Genomic DNA, 20316 nt, shown 5'->3' with positions numbered 1-20316 from the left:
ATCTTCCTGATTCACTTGCAGTAGACACCGGCAGACTTTTTAAGATGTGTGCTCGTAACTGTCTTGAACAGGGCAGGTACTGTGCAATAAGAACATCTACGCTGCAGTTGTAATAACAAAACCTAATATTATTCTGAATTCGGTTTCACACAGGGCTAATAAGTGAATTCATTAAATGATTACACGAGGTTTTCTGTGTATTGTTGAGTCAACTTTAAATTATCCATAAGTCTGCAAAATGCATCTCAGCGTGCTTGAGCAAAGGATGAGTGTGTTCTTAACGCACAGGTTTTGATATTATTGATGCCTCCAGTTTGTCAAACAGTCAGTATGGGTGGTGCTTTATTGATCCTTTCTCTGTGGCTTCCACGAATGTAATTTTAATTAATACCTGTGTCCTCGTCTTGTCTGAAGTGTTAGTAATCTTACAGACTTGCTTTTTATAGACACTTTCTATTAAAAAAAAAAAAAAAAAAAAAAGATATTAAAAGTGGTAGAACATGTGTCAGGCATATGCAATTCCTTCAGCATCATGTTTTCCACACTGATTTAATAGCTATTGAATCTCTTCAAATATTCTTGTTTCCAAGACCTGTTTTACAGTAATAAATCTTCTTGGCTGTAAAATTCTTGAAGTGATTCAGGAGGACAATTGTTTCCTTAGCACATTCCTGAAGAGATCATAGTTAAAAATGGAAAGGTCCTTAACCAGGTCACTTTTTTCCTTCCAGTGCATGTAGCCAGTGCTGAAAATTACAGTTAATTAAATCACCAGTGTTTGTCCTGGTGAACCACTACTTGGCACTGATGTGCCTTGCTGTAAATTCTTAAGAGAAATCAGGGTAGCAAGTTTTGTATTGGAGTGCCACACTGAACTGCACTGAGAAATGCCCGGCCAGATAAAGCTGTGGCATGGCTTGAGACAACTCTTTGTTTAAAAAAATATATATAAAAATCTGTCTTAAAATTGATATAGAAACTATTAATGAACTTGCTAGAGATTTACTTAATTTCCCTGAATGTTTGCACATGAAGCTAGTAGATGGGCTGGGGTGCACAGGCTTTTTGACACAGAGGGTAAGAAAAAACCTGCTCAGGGTAGTTTTTAACATCTTCCTTTAACATCCTTCCATACAGTGAGTGCCATTTCTAGTTCTGGGGGTTCTCAAGTTGTATGGAAACTGCATCAACAATGAGTACATGGTCTGTTGTGTTGCCAGCTTGTATTTCTTTGGGTTTGCCACCAGAGTACATTTGGAAATAGCAAGCCCTTACGTAGGAGAAATCCCAAATGAATTCTGCAGCCCATGATGTAGGTCGTATGCCTGACAAGTTATCAAATTACAAGGGTGATGAAGTTGTGCGACCTGGTCTGTTGGGCCCCAGCGGGTGAACGAATGTTGTATAATCTGTGCGGCCGTCTGACAGCTGGAGAAGGCTGCAAACATCAACCATGAGCTCCTGGGAGCAGAAGGGAGTTCAGCCAGCAGTCCCTAATGAGCACCACGAGTTGCCTTTGCCAAGGGAAGCCGTTCGGTAGCTCGTGGGGAACACGACGTGTGCCAAGGCAAGGGAGATGTGAGTGTGCCAGAAGCGCACAGCTGGAGGAGGATCTTCCTGGGTGAAAACACAGGTTATGCTGCGAAATTCCTGTGTCAACCGTGGTCTTAAAATCTGTTGCTTTCTGAAACACTGTTTGTTTTTTTCTGTTTGGTTAGCTGGACGGCAGGTGTTGGGATTGTCCTCCAGGTTGTTGAGCTTTGAGGAAAGCAGCAAGTCCTAGGGTTTGTTCCTCCTTGGGCATTTCCTTCAATTACTCAGGCTTTGGCACCTGAGATACTTGATCCTCTTTAAGTACCTTAGGGTAGGAAATAAGACTTTGCAGCTCCCCCAGGCTTTTTAGCAGATTTGTGTATGAAATCTCCTCTTACCATTGTTCTGGAAAAAGGAGTCTGGTATCCACACCATCCTCACCTGCCAGGCAGAGGGATTTCCATATAAACAGAGCATTTTAACCAGGTGAAAATGCAAGGTTTCGAACCTTGTTCTTTGTAATAGCACCCATGAATACAGCAAAAACTTCCCTGTTAGTCACTATAGAGATAACCTCTGTGCTTAAGAGGTGGGCTTGGGGATTACTTCTGCACTGTAGGATCTCAACAAGAATGCCTTGTCTCATTCCTGTTAATGTCTCCTGGAAGAAAAGGGGATGCTAGGAAGCATTTTACACGTGGCTGTGTATGCACAGACACTTGTACAGCTGGGGGGGAGCTGCCATAGTCCTGTTGGAACTGTTGGTTGGTTGTGTAAAGACCTGGGGTGGTCTAACAAATGGACGAGGTGATGGGAAGGTTTTTACTGGCAGCTCAGGTCCTGCTAACTTTGTGCCTTTGTGGAAGCCACTGAGCTGTGTTCCTCATTCTGACTTGTGAAGTGAGAGGACCCTACCTACTTCAGAGTTCAGGCATCAAGGTACATCGTAGTATTTTGACTTTTCAGACCCAAAAGCCTAATACCTGACCTCAGGAGAAAGCCCACTCCTTGCACATCTGCAAGCAAGCGAGTTTCTTAGGCTGCTCAGACTGGTAGCCTTGGCAGGGATTGACAAGGAGTTTTTGCAGAGAAGAGAGAAGTGCAGCCAGCAACCGTCCAGAAAACCATTTTCCTCTTTGGCTACCTCTTTTCTTCTGAGGAGGTCCACTACTGCTTGTGGCGTAAAAGGAGACAAAAACCACAAAGAGGTCAGTGCTTGGATGTGTGCGAAGTAGCCATTAACACAGGCAGCGAGTACTCAAAAAGAAACTCTTCATTTGACAGTGCAGTCTTCTAGATGACTTATAAACATAAAAACACACCATATTTTTAAAAGAGCACTCTTAATTTCTGTCAGATGTGAAAGTACCTGCAAGTTTGATGTGTGTGCGCCTGCTAGGAGCTACCAGATTGGTGTTTTATGAGTTGCCTGGGGTACGGTGGCTTCATATACAAAATCCTGGCACCACCACGAACACTGGGAGACGTGTACCAGCTTTGCTGTGTGCTTTGGGATCTGTGGTGCTCAGAGCACTTCACAGTTTAGGATTCCCTTTGTGCAGCTGTGTTCTGGGCTACAGGAGGCCCGAGGGAGCATGCCTCTGAGCTTCTGTTACCCCTTTTTCCGTAGTGATGCAGCTGTTCCAAGAAAGCTTTCTGGAAACTAACACCCCAAAAAAAGGGGGGAAAAAAAGAAAAAAAATAAAAAAGTTATGTATCATCCCAGAACATATGCATCTGTGTTATTAAGACCTGGCTGATACATTCCCAAGCTAAGTGGTACACGGCACGTGTTCCTGCTCTTCTCACCTCTGCGTGTTGATCAGAGCCTCCCTCATAGTCCCAAACCTGTGGTTTTCTGAAGACTTTGCGTGTTTAAAATTGGAAGACACCCAGCAGCAAAACCTTCTCCCCGTTTTTTTCTCCTTTTAGTGACTCACTCTACCGAAAGGATAAAAAGCACTTGGTTTCAGAACCATGTTTAAGATCTAGAGTTTATACAGAAATTTCTTTTTTCTCTGCTTGGCAAGCTAAAATTGTATAGGGCTGGAGCAGTTGGGTGACCAGCTTGCAGTGGTGCTTCCTCTGATGACTCCCTCAACTCTCAGGCAAATCCATGCACACACACAGGGAGTAACGAGGAGCTTAGCATCCTGAATAACTCTCATTTCTCGTTTTGTAACCTGCGGGGTGTCTTGGTGCTGGAGAAAGTGAGCAACAGGCAGAGGACAGGGCACTGATCTTGTTAAACACTTTTCTCTAGAGAGGCAGGGTGAAAATACATCTTGGTTATACAAATATTTTTGCATTGCTAATGCTTTTTTCTTAGCATGAAACCCAGAGATTAACAAATCATTTTTTGACTTGATTTAGATTTTTATTTTCCCCTAAGTGAGGCTAGTTTCTATAGCTCAGGGGTGGGAACCTATGTATCCTACAGGCTATATATGACTCACAACTGTTTCGTACAGCCTACTATCACTTTACTTTTTCACGTTATATAGATCAGTACTGACATGGTTGCTAACACATGGCTGCGGCCTGCCAAATACGTTTCAAAGCCTTGGCCCTTAGCTAGAAACAGATTTCCCTGAAGTTGCTAAAAATTGTTGTGTCACAACCTGTTTTCACTTGCAGGCACCAAGTGTCGGTGAGTCCCGCTTGCCTCCAAGGCAGCCGGGGATGGAGAGACTGACATCCTGACATCCAGGCTGGGAGGGATGAAGGCTGTGATGCCTGATGGGTTGGAGCTCTCCAAGCACTGATTCAGCATCCTGGAGCTTTGCATACCATATTTCTGTCGCCCAGTGTCGTTTGCTTTGGGCTTTTCCTTCAAAACACCAAATTCTCCCAGGTATGGGAAGCAATGGATGTGCGTTCCTCTCTAGTTTTCAGCATCCTTTCTGTAGGACTGAGCTCTGGCTCTTTTGCAGAACACCTCTTCCCTTCCTCCCTGCCACCCTGGCTGCTGGGCTGCACGGCACACGCCCTTTCTCGAGAGCTCATTCTTAGCAAACTGGCCCGGAGGTTTGGCCTAACAGGCTGGAAAATTACAGCCAGCTCCATCAGCCTTCCAGGAGGAGAGCTGCTGGTCCTTGGAGGAGGGCGATGGCTGCGTCAGGCTAATGGGCTGCTGGCTTTCTTCTGTGCCCGCAGCATCTTCCAGCCCTTCTGCACGGGGCAATCCCAGCAGAGACTGAGCTCAGCTGAGGCAGGTTGTAACGTTGGCATTGAACCAGCCTTCAGCAAGAGGACAAGGGGGTGCAGAGGATGCAGTGAGGAGAGGGAGAGGAAGCTCACATCTTGTTGGGTGTGCCTGTCACAAGTCAGTCGTGGAGATTTTTCTCCTGTCTTCGAGGCTTAGATATGTGTACGTGAGAGTTCAGGTATCCCAGATGCCTTGAGATTCAAATTTAGGATTTTTTTAGGATTTTTTAAAAATATTTTTCCCTTCTTGGTTTCAAACTAATAAGACTCATACATTGTGCATGTATAAAGGAAGAGATAACGGGTGAGATGATGACATGTCACACAAAAATCTGCAGAGATGCCACTCAAAATTAACTCTGAAAACTCTAGAAAACCTTGTTGTTGTAATATACATTAGAATTCTTAAAATACTTTGCAAAGGCTGTGAGGGTAAAGCCAGGGAGCCTGGATACCTGCGTTCTGGTTCTACTCCATCTACTTTGTCAGCTTGGAGAAGTTGCTTTGCAGTTCCCTGCTTCGGTTCTCCTATCAGCAGCGTGCTTTACTTGCTCTGGATAAAGCACTTCAAAATAACACCTTGAATTGGTATTGTTATGGACTGCCATAAACTTAATTAAAATCCCTTTTCCTCCTCCCTCATCCCTTCCCAAGATGAGAACAAGCCGCCTGTTCTTTTCCAGGTGGAATGCTGGACTGATGTGCTGCAGCTGCTTAAGGTTAGGATTTACCTGATCCCTTCTGCTCTCCAGACACCCAGTGAGCAGCTTCAGCTGGAGAAAACCCTGGGGTTTGCACCACAAAGCACTCTGTCAGGCTGTCCAAGCCCATCAGCATCCTTCCTCGGGGCAGAGGAGCCGATGGAGCCGCACCAACCTGCCCTTACCCAGCTGTGAGTACGGATCTCAGGGCAGAGAGAAGCTCTTGGGCTAAACCTGCTGCTGGTGAGAACATTAGAAGTGAATTCAAGCAGGCATTGAGCTCTGGGGGTGCAGGAAAACACGTGGATTTTGTACAATTAAACATCGTGGAAGCAGTTGAGCTCAACAGAGTTAAATCTTCACGCTTGGAAGAAATGAACACCCGTGCTGAGGTGCTGCCCTACTCAGTGATCTGCCACTCGTGTTCTCCGCTACCACTACCAATGTCCTGGCCAGAATCCCACGTGAGGAGCTGAAGAAGTGGATTGTCTCAAAGCAGAACCCTTCGGGCTTTTTGTTCTGTGCTGGTTCTTGCTGCAGCTGTGCTGTGCCAGCATCTGCACTCTGTATCTAGAAGCAGCGAGTGCACTCTGAAGGGTGGCTGCAGGGCGTTGTTGTGCTGCAGGGGTGTTAAAAGCCTTGTGGTGTGTACAGAGGTCAGGTGTAAGTTGCTTTAATTAAGTGTAAAAGCTGCGTGCGTGCTGCAGAAGAGGACAGACAGGGATTGCCACCTCTGATTTGTCCTCTTGCTGTCCAGATTTCTTGGCTGTTGTCTCCCCTCTCACATACTTGGGCAGAGACATTTCATCTTCTCCCTCCCATGCTGTTAAAAACAGCATCAGGCTTTGGAAACACGACAAATCTGGAACGTTTGAGGCTGTCGAGAAGCCCTTCTTGCTGTTTGGTACCAGAGCCATCCTCGTCCTTCCTGAACCACACACCTAGACAGCATTTATTTCGATCAGAGCGCCGCAGGAAGCAGAATTCCCATCCTGTGGGAGACTTCTCCGATCTGATTTTTATTTTTTGAATTGCAGAGCTTGGACTACCCACCCCAGGGCTGGCAGGCGGCCGGGCAGGAAGCCGGACAGACTGGCCTGCCGGCCAATCTTGTTGCCTTTTTTAGAGCATTTCGATGAAATCAGCACATTTCCATGCAATCTGTGTTTTTTGCAGCGTAAAGATTGCTGTGTTGGGTAGGGTTTGGGGGCAGCTCCAGTTGGAGCCTGCAACTCGCGGCTTCTGGGAAGCTGCAGAGCAGTTTTTATTTGTTGTTACAGACAACCTCGTGAGAAGAGAGGTTGTGGTTCTGTGGATGAAATCCCTCCTGGAAGGATGTTCTCGAGCCAGCACGAAGGATTTCCCTCTGCGTGTCAGCGTTTAGGTAGGTGAGCTAGCAGCCAGGGGCCTCGTGTTCCCGATCCACCTCTCACGTGACAGCAGCTTTCTGACAAAATTGCTACCAAATGTTGTGTGTTTTCTCAGAGCAGTTTGCGTTGGGTGGAATCCAAGCTGTGCAGGACACAGCTCTCATCTTTTGGTGGGGCTCGGTCAGGACGTTAGCTGGGCTCTGGTTTCACAGGTGCCCTGAAAATAGAGCATGGCACCGTGGTGCACATCTTTGGAGCAGGTTGTGGTGTGTCTCCAAGCCGTGCTGGTGATAACTGGACCTGGCTCTTCCTCCTGCTCAAGGCAAGACTGCGATTGGGGGTCAGGTCAAGCTGCTCAGGGCCTTTACTACTTGAAAATCTCCAAGAACTGAGAGCTGATGGCTTTTCTGCCCCCCTCTTCCAGTGTTTGCTCGTATCTGTGTTGAAGAATTCTCCTTGCATCTAATCAGAATTTGCCTTTCTGCAGTTCAGGGCTGTGGCCGCTTGCCATTTGGCTGCGTGGGGCTGAGCAGCTGCAGTTCCTCAGGAACCCCCTGCAGGTGAGCAGGGCTGGGAGCGAGCAGCCTGCGCGAGGCTGTGAGTAGATCCAAGAACCCTCCTTCCATCACTCCTCCTCTCCATCTCTTCCTCTTTTTGGGCATGGAAGTGCTAAGGAGAAGCAGGACGTGGATTCTCAAGATAGAGCCGTGTTACTGAGTGATGTTGATATTGACTGGACTTCTTTTGCATCATCCCAAACCCCTTAAATCCACCGGGGTGACCTATCCAGGTATCTCACACTTAAAACAACTCAGCCTGATCTTGAATGTATTCTCTTTTACTTCTTTTCAGTAGATGAATCTTCCTCCTTGGACGATTCTTTGCATTTTGAGGCTGTAAGCTGTCAGTGAGTCACCAATTAGCAGCTCAGTGTAAATAATTTCAAGTGAAATCATTACATGTTTACTGACGTAGTTGGTGCGGTCAGAGGAAACATGAGGGCAGCCTTGGCTTTCTGGAGAAGCTCGTGTTGGAGAGGATTTTGAGTGCGTCCCGAGAACGGACTGGTTGTTTACACAGATGTTCCAAATCATCCATCCCATTTCAAATGAGCCGGTCTTGCATGGAATTCCATCCGTTCAGGAGTGATATATTGGAACAGGGGATGCCTTTATCTGCTTTTCTCGTTGCCTGTTGAAGCTCTGGTATTTGCACAGTCACAGCCTGAACGCTGTGTGTGTAAATCCCACCAGAGGGGAACCTAGAAGATAACCAAGAACACCGGTAAAAAGGAGGAATAGGGGAATTTCACCTTCCTGGAGTCAGTCCGTACAGGTTTGGTGGTTCTTGTGTACACACAGTCTAACTTCCCTGGAGCCCATCCAGATTGACAACGGGTAAGCCACTCGGCAGAAATCAAAGGAGGTGTAATCTTGTAAAACTTGCATTAAAGGGAAGTTTTTGCATTTCTATCCAGAAGCTGCCTGAGCAAACATCTACTATTGACTTGATCTCTTAGACTGATAGCCTGCCTTTGACTTGGTGTGTGAAACTTAACTTGAGCAAAATGGACTATATTTTTTTTTCCTTTTTTTTCTTTTTTTTTTTTTAACATTTAGCATCTTCCTTAAAAAAGCATGTGAGCCAGGTGCTCCTGTCGTGGCAAAAGGTAACGATTTAAACTCCCTCTGTGCTTACTGTGTTCTCCCAACTTCTCCTCGAGTGCTCAAGGTACATAGGGAACGAGAGGGCTGCTAACGAAATAAAATGCAGTGAGATTCAAGAGGTTGCAGCCTGCAGGACTCAGCTCTGCAAACTGTTTTTTCCATACCCAAGAACCATGAGTCAGATTTTGCAAAGTGACTCAAATCTGTCTTCAGCTTCATTTGAAGCCGCTGCATTGGATGTAGAATTTGAAACAGCGTTATGCAGAGAAAGGGCTCAGAAAACTGAGTTTGAGCGTTCCCTTTTAGTGGGATGGGGGAAGGAATGGCCACCAGTGACGAGGAAATGTGAAAGGAGGTTTGGGTGTTCCTCGGTCCCCAGAAACGTGGGCAGTCCTCCTGCAGCCCGGAGGAAATAGAAAGGTGATCCTTTCTTCTGCGTTCCTGGGGGGACTTCCCAGGGCCTGAGAGATGGTTATTAATTGAAGTTTGCTTGTCCTCGCTGCTGATCTGTGGTTGGGCTCCAGCCTGAGAGCAGCACACAAGGGTGTGGGCGCTCCTTGGGCTTTCACATTCCTCTGCCAGAAGCCTCCTGGAGACGTCCTTGGAGATCCAGACGCCAACCCTGGCCCTCAAGGAGGGCAGTATCCGCCTCACACCTTCTTTTAAATAAATTAATTTCCTTTTGTTTTGCACTTCTTGCCTTTATCTTCACCTGGGTAGTGTTCCTGCCCATAAAGCTGTCCTCTTGGGTCAAATGTGCTGGAGCTGCAGCCCTTGGACAGGATGTGACTCCTGCATGTTTTGCTGGCTGTGTCATGCACAAACACTCCCTTTCCTCTGGAGGAATTAGATGACAATTAAACTTGGAGGCACAGCCACCTTCCAAGTCTCGGTTTCTCCTCTTCTGTTCCCATGTTTCACCCTCCCTCTGAGAAATCTTTCTTTTTTGATCGTGGATTTCGACCAGGAAACAAATTTGATGGCTCCATTCTTAACCGTCGGTCTTTGACTGCCTACAGTCAACATCCTAATATTGTGCTGAGCAGAGTGACTAATACCTCCTGTCTGCCTTACGGCTTGAATGAACTGGTAGACAGGCATGAGTTGATTTTTCCTCTTCTCCCATGTAACCAGCCTAGAAAGAATTCTCTAGATTTAACTTTCCTTCCTCAATTTTAGGTGGGGACCCTGAGCAAACAAGTGACGGAATTCAAGCGCAGCAGTGCAGAGAGCATCTCTGCTGGAGCTCCTTCGTGGTACGAAGATGAGCTGGCAGCACCACACACACGGGTTCCTGAGGTTCCTGATACACAAGGTCTTGTAGGACTCTGGCTGCTTTTAATTCTGCCCAAAACTCAAACACCCCTGAGTTATCCTCACCCTGAACGAGGGATGTCGTGTTTGTAGCCACGTCCTGCTTCTAGATTGTTCAGGTCCTCATTACTTTTTGTAGAGCTTTTTGCTTTATAAGAAAGTGTAGGAGACGGGGATTCAGGAGCCCTGCAGCAGTCTTGGTGCTTATTTCCACACCTTCACGTCTCCCCCAGTTTATTTTCTGCCAAAGCTTTATGCATTTTGGTGCAGCGCCTCTCAAGCACCATAAATAAAAACCCAAAGCGAAACAAAACATTTTTAATAAGCCACAAATAGCAGTATATTTAAGCAGGAGATGGTTGGTTACCTTGCCCACACTGCTCTTTGTTGCACCTCCTGCCAGGAGCCTCGGGGATGCCCTGAACCACAGCTCGGAGCATCTCCAGCCACAGTTCCTGGCTACACGGACACTGGTTGTGGTCAGGGACGCAGCATCGTGCCTGCAGCCTCTCTTCTTCACAACTGCTGCTCTCTTTTGGTTCCTTTTCTAGTTCCTCACTACGTGGGTACGTGGCTCCGTTACCACTCTGCAGCTCCAAATCCTCCAGTGACTTCTGAGTCAATTACCAAGAGGCTGAGAACAACAGGTTTGGGATTTTCCATGCACAGATCCCTTTCAGAGAAGCTCTGCACGCTGCTTGGAGAAAGTAATCATTGCCTAAGGGAATTCAGAAGTCTGCTTCACTCTCAGGCTGACCTGCAGAGCTGCTTCTCTCTCTGATATTTATGTAAAATTTTATTTCTAAGGAATTTAACAAGGTTCACCATTGGCAGTTCTCTCTTTCTGATAGCTCATCAAGAGTTTAAATTAAGCCTGTAATTTCGGGCACCTGTAGCTGAGTAAAATAAACCCAGTTCTGCCAGCAGCTCCCTCCCCAGTAATGCAGTCGCTGTTGGATGGGTGCAGTCTCCCTGTCAGTCTGCTGTTATTACAGGAATGCTGAAAACCATCCCCTAAGGTTGAGGATGCCTGAGTCACTCCGCTGAAGACTGGTTTCTAAATCAGCATCCAGTTTAGCTCAGGATTTCTGAAACACAACCACTTCCTGGGCAGTGTGATAAACAGGTACAGGTATTTTTGTCATTATTTTTGTCTCGGCTTCGAATCTTCCTTGGGGTTGCTGCCACGCGTGCTGGAGGCAGATCTGGCAGTTTCAAGCTAGTGGAAAATCCCTGAGGATCTGGTAAATGAAGCACAGAAACCCCACGTTGTGACCCAGCAGCCCTATTTTCGGCCACATCCAATATCTCAGCTATTCACATACGCATGCCCCGTGCTCTGGTCAGACCGTGCCTTACGCTGAGCTAACACAGAACTCAGCGATAAATATTTTAACATTTTCTGACTTCCTAGATGCCAGTACAATAGCTGGATGTGTCATTCTCCAACACACAAATTACGTTCTGCCGAAACACTTGACGGTGTCACCAGGACCCTGTCAGAGATTGACCCCGTCGATTCATAGCTCGCTGCGAAATCCAGGCGGTGCTGCTGACTCTGGCCTAATAAAATGAATTGTCGTTACGGTTTCCCCCTCTGCACGTGTAATGCATGGGTTTTAGCAAGCCTTTGTCAAAAGGGAATAGAGTCCTTCAGTATTTAAAAGAGGTCATCTTATTAAAAGCGAGCTTGTACCGCAAAGCCATTTTTTTTTTTTCTTCTCTTTTCCATTTTTAGGTCAGATGATTCAGGTTTTCCTCCGTGCTTTTAACCTTTTGCCATCCGAGCGAGTTGTTCGAGGGACAGCGATGCTTCGAGGCCATTACTGAAAAAACACTGCCTTTGATAGGGTGCTTCTGTTTCACTGTCTTTTTCTTCTGTAATGCTTGCTCTTAGTTTCTTCTCCCTTTGTTATTTTCCATTTTTCCTTAGCACTGAGCTGGCATCCTAATGAATGCTCCTCTTGTTTTTTTTTTTAACCTCTCACGCTTCCCTTTTTAGCATAGAAGTCCATACAGGAGAAGGGGGAGAAAATAAAAAAGGTCTATAGCTCATCTAATCTACCAGCTTTTCATGGAAATGTATACAGAATTGCTAGTAACAGAGAAAAAAAAACAGAGCATTTTAACGCTTCTCATTCTCATTTGAACAGAAATTTCCATAGCTTGCTGGATGTTCCCTCCTTGCATTTTGTTCTTCAGATAACAAAATGAGCGTAGGCTTTCATAAACTTCCTCTGTGAAAGGCAGGAGAGAGTTCCTGATGCACTCGAGGGTTGTCCTGCCTTCTAAATACTTAAAATAGATTTAAAAACATCGGCAGGAGCGTGCAAGTCTGCAAGCACACCGAGATCAAGAACAGGTAGCTGGACTGTGGAGAGAGTGATGAGAGAAGGGGTGGCAGAGCCGTGTTGAAAAATACCCTGCAGATGGATCGTGTGGTTCACAACGGCTGCGTTTGGAAAGCAGAGGCTAAATTCAGGTGTTAAAAGGGCTTTATGCTTTCAAAGGGAGGCAATATTTTATTTTGTTGTGCGTGGGGTAAATCTCTCAAAGGCAGTGGGGTTGTGCGAGGCTTACATCAGAGTCGCTGCAAGCTGAATTTGGCCCTTTATGTTCTGTGCTTCGTAGTCATGTGATGCTATTTCCATAAATCATGCACTTGAAAGGTTTTCTTGCTTCCTGCTTTTACCAATCAGATCATATAAAATGCAGATGAACCGAGCTTCTGGTTTAGAAGCCTAAGCAGAACACCCCCTCTAAATCCCCTTTTATCACGCCGCTCCTGGTTCCCCCATCTGAAAACAAGATAGCGAGAATGACAAACTTTGACTAATACCGTGGAGTTTTTTTGGTCTCCTCCCTTTCTTATTTTGACCTGTACTTTGCTTTCGTTCTAAAGTGAACGTAGAAATTACCCTGTGGGAGTGGTGAAACTGCAGCAGAGAAACAAAAACTATTTGGATTCTTCCGAAAGCTATTCATTCGCTTGCTCTTCTTTTTATTAACGGCTCGAAGCATGCAGCTTGTCTTGTTCTGACTGCGTACCCCTCAGCAGGAACGGAGGTAATGCTTTGTGGCTCTTTTCATTTTAATAGCGCTTTATCAGAAAAGGTTATTGTGTTTTTTCTCATTGTTATTTCAGCGACTTTGAACGTGTGTACGCAGCTCTACAGCTGCCTGGTGGGCATATTTCTATTAACCTCAGCGAGCTCCTTTTCCAGTAACTTTTTTTTTTTTTTTTTTTTAGTAGGAAAACGGGGCTTTAGGTTCGGATGTGGGCTACGCAGGTGAAAATCTCAATTCTCTCCAGAGGAGGATGATGCAGAGCTGCTTCCAGCAGCCGTCAGCAAATTTGCAGCCAAAGCTGAGCCTGTAGCAGGTTTTTGTTTTAATCAGACCCAAAACCTAAAGAAACATCTCTCTGCGCTCTTGGTATCAGCAGCACTTTCTGTGCCGGGGAAAGTACGTTCCTGTAAACCGATGAGCAAGTTCTGGGCGCTGCTTTCTCTGCAGCAAGGAGGTATTTTTAGCAAGTCCTTTAGCGTACAACTTCCTAAGACTTTTCTTATCACTGCAAACGCAGGGTGGGCAGCAGGTAATTCCAACAGGATCCTTGCCCCAAAACCGTGCCTGCTCCCTCGCTGCGGGTGCAGGCGGTCACGGCTCCGAGGCACGGGGTATGGTAAGGGCGAGAGAAAGTTTTGCTTGGCTGCTGCCTGAAGTAGGAGTGCGAAGAATGTCTCTGAAATACTGCAGAGTAACTTTATGCCCCTTCACGCCTTCGCGAGGCTTTTGCACGGGGGGGAGGAAGGAAAGACAAACGGAAATCCTTTAGATTTTGCTAAGGTTTGCCGTAGATAGCCGTTTCTGGACCCGTTCCAGAGGTCTTTACTCGGCGTATTTCTCCCTTTCTCACGTGAAAATGTTCCTGGTGGTCTCACACAAGGCGTTAATCCCAGCACGAGCAGCAGCATCTCCTGCAAGCCACCAGCCCCGGGCTGGCTGCATGCTCCCCGGGGCTACCAGGGGCAGGAGGAAGCCGTGGCTTCGACAGGACCACTTTAAAGAGACACCAGGAGGGAAGGACCCTCTGGTTAGCTGCCCTGCTTTAACAAAGTTTTATTAGAAGTTCATCACTACTGGTATGCGTGGCTCCTGATACCTGCATTAGTTTTGATGGCTGGCATACAGGTCAGTTGGTCTCAGGAAACGCAGGTTTTTCGGAAGTGCTCAGCGAGAGCTGTTTGTCTCGTGAGCGCTCTGAAAACAGCACTCGACTGCGTGGAACAGGGAAAAGGTACATCAAAACGTAGAAATAAAAATCCCAGTTCCCTGCCAGGGATCCTGGGCTTGGCGTCGCATTCCTGCGTGCGGCAGTTCCCCGTCTGGACAGAGATCAGTCGTACCCACTTCTCTCCACTGGCTTCACGCTAAGCGAATGAAATCGAGTTCACTTGTTACCTGTGTGGCGTGAAAATAGTCTGTGAGGGCTGAGAATTGCTGCAGCTAGGATTTCTTCTGAGTGACAGGGTAAGCAATAGACGATTAATTGCAATTAATGGCTACGCTGTGTTCCTGTAGCCGGTAGTGCCGATGCTCGGTGCTTCCGCAGAGCCCCAAAGCAGGCTGCTTGAAGAACAGGATGAGTTTGGTGGATGATGGTTATCAGCATCGGTGCAATGAGGTCGGTTTAATTAAACCTGTGCAGTCAGATGTTGTATATTCTTGTATTTCTGCTGCTGTGCTAACAGGCACAACTCAGCTCTCTGAGCAGCCAACTGTCCGGTGGCAGCAGGACTTTGACACCTCCAGTGTGCAACCCAAGAGGAAAAAATCGTGCAAATGAACTTGTTCAGTAATTAACTGCATGCATGTATGTTTCTTTTAATGAGTCTTTCTCCTGACTTAACTATTGAAAGGTTGGGTTTCAGCTTCTTTGGTCAAATGGAGCAAACGTTTGTTAAGACCTTTACTACATGTCAAAAGCTGACCAAGTGGTGGCTCAGTGTGCTATAGGAGCACTCAAATTGCCTCTTTTTATCCTATTTCAGCTGGTTTTGTAAGCGGTAAGCTATTTCTCAGGTATCTATGCACACTATATACATCTATTCACCAGACATTACACACACGTATACATATTCTCCATCCATTTCCAAGCGACGAGAGGAAAGCTTGGCCTGCGTGTGTGGCAAGAAACGTGGACAAGAGGAGAGCAGCGAGCTTCCTGCTCCGGTCTTTCTCCCCGGCTTGCTAGGTCATGCCTGGTGCATGTTTGTGTGCCTCGGTTCTGCTGTCAGAACGAGGAGGTGAACGTTTGGGATTGCTCACGGGATCAGAAATTCTTGAGCGATTCTAAACCCGTATCAAAACATGAGATGGAAACTTTTGGAAAAAAAAAAAAATATATAAAAAGTTGTGCCAGCGTTTTTGGACCAGTTTTTATACCTGAACTCAAATTTTGCAATAATGAGTTGCACATACATGCAAATACTGAACCTACCTCTTTTTTGTCCTTTCTTTCAACTCTCTTTAACCACAGCATACATCAAAGTGTTACCAAAAGACTGAGCGTAGGAATTTATGTTTGGAGAGCATTATCCATAGATGACTTCATGTTTATTCCAGCCTTCCCTGTTTTCAGGTTCTGAAACGCGTTTGTAATTTTTTCCACTTGATTTGAATCGAAGCCATTTTGAAAAAGCAAATTATTTTGGATTCCTTAATGCAAACTTCCAAAATTTACCTCCAGCTTTAATAAAACTCTACTGCTCAAGCCTTTTTTTTTTTTTTTTTTTTTTTCCCGAGCTGTAGAACACAGTGAATGAGAATAAATAGAAGCTGGCATGTTTCTTCTTGTGCAGTTTTATTGGTGTGCATGTTTGTTCATTTGTCTGTTAACTTGTAGAATTCCATGATCTTACAAAGTGGTTTGTGGTTTGGTTTGAATTGGTGAGACTTTCCTATTTTTCACATTTTAACCGTTACTGACATTTTAATGCAGTAGAAACAATGCAGCAGAAGAGCCACAAGTTGTTGTTTTTTATTATTTTTATTTTTTGAAAATAGCCATTAGATGTTACGGTGCTTTATTGCCCTGCTTTTGGAAGGTTTTAAGAGTTTCTTGATGGATTTCTGGGCCCGTCTTTTATGGGGTGTTACGGAGGCACATTGATCTGTATTTGCATGCCCAGCTGCCAAAAAGCCTGCTAACAAATTGGGCGACAGACACTCCAAGAGCTGTCTTTTCTTCACATCTCTTGATTTGTAGGGTTGGCTGGAGCACTTGCTGGTTTTTAGGTACAATACCCGGCTTGCCCCGTTCAGGATCTGACTCTTTACCTCCGCTTGCACAGTTACACATCGCGTCTCCTCCATTCTTTATCTCACGAGTGCGGGGAGCCTGGCTGCTGCCCTCGGCGCGGAGCTGAGCCGCAGCACGTTGGGCTTGCTCTGCTCGGAGCTGAGGGACTGCTGGAACGCCCAGTGGCACACGGACAGCTGCGTTTTCTTGTAAAAAGCAGCACTGCGTGCTGTACACGCTGTAACAACAATACCACTGAAGCAAGAGGTCACATTGATCCACGCTGGAGTTCACCGGTCCTACGCTTTGCACTGAGGTCAGTAATGAACTGAAACAACCTTTCCAGCATTTGCTTTTCCTCCTCGCGGTGCCAGCGGAGGAGCTGGGAACGGCCTCCTGGAGTTTTCAGGGAAACTCATTGTTCACGTAAACCCTGGGAAGGAATTTCCCTTCCTTCTTGGCCTGCTAGGTATGCAGTGAACCATTCAGTTTGCTTTAGCTGCATACCATCTGCATTTTATTTTTGTTTTGTTTACTGACTTTCCGCCCGTGTCGGTCCTTCTTTTAGCATGGGTATATTGTTGTGCAGCCCACCTTTGTCAACAGGGCTCTGCCGCTCTTTGTTCACTCCGAGCAGCCTCGCGTTATGCCAGTTTGGGTTTGGAACAGAGCTCCTCTTGGAAAAAAACTGAAACTGGGGGAAATTCTACCTGTATTGTGCCTGCAGGAGAATGGGCACTGACCGCTTTGATCGTTTGGGGCCGCTGCTGTTTGTCTGGCACGCGTGCAGTTCTGTACTTCGTACTCACGTAGCACTGTGTGCAGGGACCTGCAGTCCTTGGGGTGTGCTGCTCGAGCGAGGAGCACAAACCCAACTTCTTCCTTCTCCACCGCTTGTGGCTCTGCTCAGCATCTGCTTTTACTTTCCCTCCGCTTCTTTCTCCCCTCTGCTTCGAGCTTTGCTGGAAGAATCGCTCCTTCCTGAGATGCCTTTAGCCTCAGTCACCGCTGTTTCATGGTGAAGCTGGTGCCATGAGGAGATCCCAGTCCCACAGCATCAAAGATCCCAGTCCCACAGCATCAGAGATCCCAGTAGCACAGCACCAGGGCTGTTGGAGCTGGAGGAGCCCCGCATGCAGTTGGGTTTGTGACGTCCCTAGGCAGACCGTTCAGGTGGTGACTTCGCTGTGGCCAAACACCACAGCAGCGATGCTGATTCTGGACTAAACCCTGCTGCTGGAGGCTTTGCAGAGCACCATGCAAGGAAGGTCAGCAGCTCGGCACAAACCCCGGAGGCTGGGTTAGAGGAACGTGACCCTGTGGCTCCAGGACCCAGGCTACATCCGTGCGTTCCTGTGGTGCCATGGCCAAGCTAATCAAACCAGCCCGAGATGCCAGGAGCTGCCTTTGCAAAGAATAGCATTGTTATTGACGGTTTTTCATTAACCAGGTTGCCCCCGCTTCCTGTTACCTGACATATTTGAGAGTTGACTGTGTTGTATTATGTTGGAGTTCCTTACTGAACTTCATGGTCCAGAAGTTTGGCTGGCTTCTCCTCGGAGATAGCTCCAAGCCGTGTTCTCAGCAGCATTCACCATCCAAACATTACCAGATTGTTTTGCTAGACAAGCCTTTAGTGTAACACTGATCAAAATCTAAGTCACCGTGTTCTTTCTTCAAAGCTAGGTGAGAATGAGAAATCAGTCAATGTTCACTAAATAAAAAATCCTCCTTCTGTACAGGATTTGCATCCAGCAGCACTGTGATGCTAGGCCTGGATGACCACACTGAGCAGAGTTGTCTCCTACCAGGAGTTCTTGCTGTTAGGTAAATCAAAACATGTTTGTTCAGAGGGTGACTCATGGAAAGCTAAGTAAAAGTTTTATAATCGGATCCTTTGGAAATGCTAAATGGCACATCACAATGAAATCGTTAAAGTCTCCTTACATAAATTGTTTATACGCTGCTAATCCTCTTCTCCAGTGAAAAGAGCACTGAGTGGGGCTTTAGTACAGAAAGTAAGTGCGAGCTTCAAGCTACCTGTGCTTCCCTGACCTCTGTGATTGGGCTGAGTTTGAGTAAATCTAAAGATCCTACCTGAACCCAGGTGGAAGTTTCCGATGCAAAATACTTCCCAAATCCTTCCTGCTGAGCAGAAAGGATTACACTGACTCTGCAATGGAAGGAAATGGCACGAAATGCATTTTGCTGTCAGTGCTTCTGCAGTGAAATCCCGTCCTTCCTTGCATTGTGCTGTACCTTATTGCCAAAATTACCCTGGGATCCTCATTGATCCTCTCCATTTGCATACGTCCTAAGTCCTCAGTATTCCTTCTCGAATACTTGCCTGCTGAAACCTGGGAGAGACCTTTGGTAACCACTACTTGCCGTGGAGAACAGCTGACACCTGTCAGAGGACAGATAAAGAGCCCTGGACGAGGTAGCCAGCCTGCTGGGAACGAAATAACTGGGCTCAGCTGGAAAAAATTAACCTAAGAGCTTAGGATCTGTCATCTTTCTTGTGGAGTACGTGACAAAGAGGTCTAGCTTTCAGAGGCACTGCAGCTTTATAAGGCATAGAGAAGGTTTGTTGAGTTAACTTGGTAAAAATGTCTGCATTTTGTGTATATCCAGAGGGGGCTCAAGCAGAGGTTAAAGAAAGTTGGGTGAAAACAGGCTTTGGGCTACCCAAAGGCTGACCTGTAACTCCGGGAGGTGCAATGACTTAATAAGAGTGGTGTGTGGCTGGGAGGAAGTGTACGTAGTCAAATTTTCCCTCCTACTTCAACATTCAAATGTGGATTGTAAATATAGAAGGTGCTGCCTTCGTCGGGTGACCTTTCCTTGGTACTGCTTGTCCAGTTGCTCCATAGCCTTACTTCTTGAAGAGGGAAATACCAAAAGGTAGCATCGACAGTGCCAGAGTGAATTTGCTTGTAAGCACAACTGGTATTGTGAAATGGAACGAGTGGGGCATAGGGAATTTCCAGATCCCAAGATGAAAATAATTTCAGAGAAGTATAGACAAGTTTGAAGCAGTACCACGGTAAACGAAAGTTGCTAGGTCCTTTTTTTGCTGCCACCCAATTGTGTACTTTTTGGCACTGGAGATGTGTTTTTTTTCACGAGACTGAAAAAAACATGAACAAGCCTGCATGGATTTTATAACACATGATACCTTTATTTTGGGATCACGGGATTGGGGTTGGACCTCAGGAGGTCTCTAGCCCGACCGCCTGCTCCGAGTAGGATCAGCTGTCTCTGGCCTTCACCTGGTGCCTTTGCTGTAACCAAACTTTTAAATGGAGTTGTGATTTAGTCTCTGTAGTGAAAAAAATCTCAGGCCGAGTAGAGGCTGTCGATCAATTAATTGAGTTTTAAATCACACTCGTTAATGAAGTACTGTCTGCCTTCCAAGAGCAGCTGTGCCTTTCTGCATGGAGGCGAAGAGGATAAAGGGAAGAACAGACACACCAATCCCAGACTTGCTTTCATCAATCATCCCTGGATGGATTTTCTCCACTTGCCAGTTACACTTAAACTAAATTTTAAGTTATTTCAGCTCTGGGGCCACTCCCTGAGACTTGTCACAGCCCAAGAGTCAGCTCAGTGAGGTTTAAGGAGCCTGATGGTGTAGGGCTGCTGCGGTTTCAGTGACCATTTGAAGCTTGACACGTGCTCTGCCCACTTGTTCTCAACACGTGTGAGCACCATTGATGAGCATAGTTATAAAAGTGTACACTTCCACGTATTTTTTAATTGCTATTTTGTTCCTTTTGGTATGATGGTGATGAAAAGTACCTAGGCAAGGCTGCCTGCTTGCCTGTGGGCTGCTGGTTTTAGGACAGGCTTGCTTTCTGTCACTGCCCTCTTCAGGACAGACCGTGGCTCATCTCTCATATCTGTGTTTGTCCCTTCTCTTCGTGACCTTCCCTGGTCGCTGAGGCTGTGCCTTCGCAGTCCCCTTACCGAGCTGTCAGCTTGCAGTGCTGCTGAAAGGCATGGCCCCATTTTTATCCCATTTTTGCATCTTGTGCAGTGCAGGATTCATGCAGCCAAGGGACCAGGTGGCAGGAAGACACATCAGGTTGCCCTGCAGCAGAAATGGGTCTTGCACTGGATTCAGCTGGGCTTGCTGGAAGCGTTGGAGATCTCCTGATCCATCCTTACCTAGCAGAGTATTTCAGGCAGGTCAGTAGCCTGTATAAGATCAAAGCAAG

At 46.4% G+C, this 20316-nt stretch overlaps 1 protein-coding gene across 3 annotated transcripts in view; it reads left to right on the top strand.

Moving 5' to 3' along the window:
- LOC309887891 (uncharacterized protein) overlaps positions 1–20316 on the top strand; it is a 113293-nt gene that overhangs the window by 59611 nt on the left and 33366 nt on the right. The gene's annotated exons all lie outside the window — the stretch shown is intronic.

The sequence above is a fragment of the Aythya marila genome (assembly GCF_965140915.1).
Source record: "Aythya marila genome assembly, chromosome: 1".
Classification (NCBI taxonomy): domain Eukaryota; kingdom Metazoa; phylum Chordata; class Aves; order Anseriformes; family Anatidae; genus Aythya; species Aythya marila.
This window is presented reverse-complemented; position numbering and strand designations above follow the sequence as displayed.